The 4,615-nt window shown below is 44.6% G+C and overlaps 1 pseudogene; it reads left to right on the top strand.

The window, feature by feature from the left end:
- Window positions 1-1,415: 1,415 nt before the first annotated feature.
- Window positions 1,416-1,533, top strand: LOC124623209 (annotated as a pseudogene).
- The last annotated feature ends 3,082 nt before the right edge of the window (window positions 1,534-4,615 follow it).

Here is a 4,615-nt window from a genome sequence, read left to right as displayed (position 1 = left end):
TTGGGCTGGTTGCCGCAATGCTGAAGGCGATTTTGCATTACTGGCCTACCGATTCAGGATTTTACGGCATTCGAACGAAAACTTTTCGATCGCCGTTTATATCAAAACACGTGTGAAATGTACTTAATAAATGTTATTCTTATTATTATTATTATTATTATGGTCTATGGAACTATAGGACATTGAAAGTGGGAATGGTAGAGCACTATAGAGGGTGATTCATTAATATATATAAATGTTTTGATATGTTGTTCTACTAGTAAAACTACAGAAAGAAGTTCATGTAAACATAGGTCCGCAAATGATTACTTACGGAGTAACGGATAATAAAAGATTTTGCCTGAAATTTAGCAACTTCGCCAATATGAAGCCATCGGAAAACTGTACGAGGTTAAAGTAAAGCACGATTTCCATTAATTTTGCTGTTATTGGTCTGGTGAAACTAATAAAACATGTTCCAGACGAGTATCTGCATTAGTTTTGCAAAATATCCAGACAAGCAAAGATCATTTATTTTCCCAGGACGTCTAACTGGCGAGACGTACTTATAATTCCTTCAAGAAGAAATGCCCCCCTTACTCGAAGATGTTCCACTTGCTATGCAATTGCATATGTATTTTCAACATGACGGGGCGCCTCTAAATTTCACCAATGCCGTTACTACACATTTAAATGAATATTTCCCCCAGAAATAGATTGGTCGTGGTGCTACAAGTCTGTGGCCACCCAGATCGCCTGATTAAGCACCGATGAATTTTTGTGTATAGGGAAGGAAGACAGACATAGTTTATGAGGGCAAAGTCAATACACATGAGACATTAGTTGCTCGCATTATGAATGCAGTAGACGAAATTAGGAACAACCCCGTGATATTGAAACGAGCAACAATATCTGTTCACACGCGAGCAACTAAAGGCATTGAAATCGGTGGGGACATTCCTGAAAATGTATTGTGAATGTATCGAGAAACTGTATCTACACTGTACAACGTCCTTAACACTGAGCTTTGTTTTTTCCTGTTTAACATGAATTCACGTGTGGTATGGTATTAACAAAAGCCGATTATCTGACACATTCGTGAAGTTTCATTTAACGTTATTAAATTCTCTATATCTTTTGTCGAAAACTTTGTGCAGTTGTCTGTAACTTAAAAAAACAAATTTTACGAAGTTACTTCTTTACTTCTGTGGATATTCTGGAAAACTTCTGCAGATACGTGTCTGGGACATGTTTTATTTATTAGATTCACCAGACCAATAACAACAAAATAAATACTAGCGAAGGAGCTAAATTTCAGGCAAAATCTTTTATTAACCGTAACTCCGTAACAGAACATTTGCAGACCTATGTCATTTTTCTTTAGTTTTACTTGTAGAATAACACATTAAAATATTTGCATAGCTTCGTGAATCACAGTCAACGGCCATGCCGCAGTGGATACACCGGTTCCCGTGAGATCACCGAAGTTAAGCGCTGTCGGGCGTGGTCGGCACTTGGATGGGTGACCATCCCGGCCGCCATGCGCTGTTGCCATTTTACGGGGTGCACTCAGCCTCGTGATGCCAATTGAGTAGCTACTCGACCGAATAGTAGCGGGTTCGGTCCAGAATACCATCTTACGACCGGGAGAGCGGTGTGCTGACCCCACGCCCCTCCTATCAAATGGTTCAAATGGCTCTGAGCACTATGGGACTCAACTGCTGTGGCCATAAGTCCCCTAGAACTTAGAACTACTTAAACCTAACTAACCTAAGGACATCACACACATCCATGCCCGAGGCAGGATTCGAACCTGCGACTGTAGCAGTCGCGCGGTTCCGGACTGAGCGCACTCCTGTCCGCATCCTCCACCGAGGATGACACGGCGGTCGGATGGTCCCGGCAGGCCACTTGTGGCCTGTAGACGGAGTGCTTTTTTTTTTTTTTTTTTTGTGAATCACCCTGTTCAAATGGTTCAAATTGCTCTGAGCACTATGGGACTCAACTTCTGAGGTCATTAGTCCCCTAGAACTTAGAACTAGTTAAACCTAACTAACCTAAGGACATCCCACACGTCAATGCCCGAAGCAGGATTCGAACCTTCGACCGTAGCGGTCTCGCGGTTCCAGACTGCAGCGCCTAAAACCGCACGGCCGCTTCGGCCGGCGAATCACCCTGTATTTAGGAAGGGGGGGGGGGGGGGGAGGAGAGAAGAAAGTAAGAAACTGCGGTGGGTCTCCCTGCCCGGGACCTCAGCCCGGGATCCATGCCTGCACGGGCCACACCTTAAGCTACCTCTGCATCTGCTGACGACACTATATCAAGGACGGCATGCTGCGTCTGCTCTTCCATGAAGTTATGAATCCACTCCAGGATGTGGCTATCAGTCCCGTCGCCTGGATAGCTGTTCGTGCCTCAAGCGCCCATGAAGCGCCTCCGCAGAGAGCTAGACGGGCTGGTTGGCTCAGCCTGCGACAGCGGCTGTGACGGTGAGTGGCGGACGAGAGGCATTCCCCTCACGCAGGCCGGCCATATGTCGACCGCAGGAGTGTGGCCGTGATACGCGGTGCAGAGCGCCTCCGTCGCGGGCCAGAATTATTGAAGGAGATGCGGTGGCTGACGCACTCGCGCCACGCGCGCTCATGCAAGTTGCAGGCGGTGTTGCGGGAGCCACCAGGGACCCGGGCGCCCCTCTCACGTCCTGCCGGAGAGCGCCGCGGCCCACGCGGTTCCGCCTCCGACGTGTTGAAGGAAATCCGTCCCAGCAGAGAGAAAAGTGCAGATGCAGCTACACGCTCTCGCAATATCTTCCAGTCAAGACCTGCCCAAAAAATAATGCACCAAAGTCGAAACTCACAATCACTGTGGTCATCAACCACAACATTAACAACAACAACAACAATAAGCATTATACCATCACTGGATTTTTCTGTCCCCGAGTACCTTGTTCTATCTTTCCTCTGATCGACGAATCGTAATTTTTTCCTTATTTCGGCTTTTAATTTAGCAGTGACCTTGCTACTATGGTTTTATTGCGTTTGTGTAACGCGCTTTTTCCATTTTTTTTACTGTACTTAATTATTTCTTCAGTCATATATAATATTTTTATTACTTTTCTATACCTACATTACCCGCAGCTCGTGGTCTTGCAGTAGCGTTCTCGCTTCTCGCTCACGGGGTGCCGGGTTCGATTCCCGGCGGAGTCAGGGATTTTTCCCTGCCTCGAGATGACTGAGTGTTGTTGTGTCGTCTTCATCAGCACCATTCATCAGCATTATGGTCGGAGGAAAGCAGTGGCAAACAACCTCCCCTTGGACCTTGCCTAGTACAGTAGTGCGAATCTCCCACATCGTCCCCTATGCAACTCGGAGTATGGGACCTCATCATCATCATACCTTCATTTCACTTTTTTTCAAGTAATTTGTAGCCAGGTAAGACCTACTGTGAAATGTGGCCGTATACTGCGCGTATCATCATCCTGTGCGTCGTGCATCATGCGATTTTCCGTTATTTCTTTCTCCCTTTATTTATTTATTTTTCATTCGCTCGTCAGTGTGGGGCAAGGGTAGTCTGACAACGAAACACTTTTCTACTCCACAGCCAAAAAAATTTAAAATTTACAATGAATGAAATAAAAGTTTTAAAACTAAGAACTATACACAAAACTTTTGTTCTATATTAAAAGACGCTTTTTTTGATCATAGGAAGACGTCGTCTGACATTTAAAACGGAGACTACGAGTTGTGAGAAGTTAAAGAAAGCGCTTCACTGCATTACACTTCGCTACGTCTCGATGTAGGGAACTGGATTTAGTAGGTGTATGGTAGATGGGACAGTTAAGTTTTCATAGCTGTACATAGTTCAGGTCAGCTGCGATAACGGGATAGGTGTAGTGTGGAGGATGTACGATAGGAAAACATAAGTTTCGTAATACTGGTAGGATGGGAAGTAAGAGGAGTTCCAGAACAGGAAAGCGAGGAGTGGGTTAAATATGAAAGAAAGGATAGATGTCAGGGCAGGTTTTGTCATTAGATACTGGAGGTCTGTTAGAATGGTCCTGGTAGAGAACAGTGCATTTGTTGATACATGCACTGAAGCAAATCAGGATTTTGGCAATAGGGAAGAAACAACTGTTACACGAACATATAATGTATATGAATGTATAACACATATGCACCTATAATGTACAGTATTCAATATAGACAAGGAGGTGGAGAAAAGTGATGAGCCTATAGATGATTCTTGTAGGGAAACGTAAGCCGATTCCAAAATTAAAGCAATGTGTGTTGCATTTAAGTACTTGGATAGATTGATAGTACTTTGGTGAGACACATACACAGACAGTTGTGTGGAAAAGGATAGGTGAGATCAAGGCTTTATGGGTGTATGTTTGGGCGGTTACTATGAGACATTGCAGGGCACTCTCACTTCTGATTTGGTGTAGGGAATACGATCTATGGCGATTTGACTTCCTACATTGTGATGAAATTGTGGGCAGCAGTTTATCGTCTTGTTTGCATGCTCTAGAGAAAGAAATACAGTAAGCTTTACCTGTGTTCAAAGGAACAGGGTGCCGACTGAAATGACTGCAGTAAAAGTACGGCGTTGGTGGGTCGACAAAAGCACGTTTTTTCTG

The sequence above is a fragment of the Schistocerca americana genome, chromosome 7 (assembly GCF_021461395.2).
Source record: "Schistocerca americana isolate TAMUIC-IGC-003095 chromosome 7, iqSchAmer2.1, whole genome shotgun sequence".
Taxonomy (NCBI): domain Eukaryota; kingdom Metazoa; phylum Arthropoda; class Insecta; order Orthoptera; family Acrididae; genus Schistocerca; species Schistocerca americana.
Note: the sequence above shows the minus strand (reverse complement) of the source record. Positions and strands in the feature narration are given on the sequence as shown.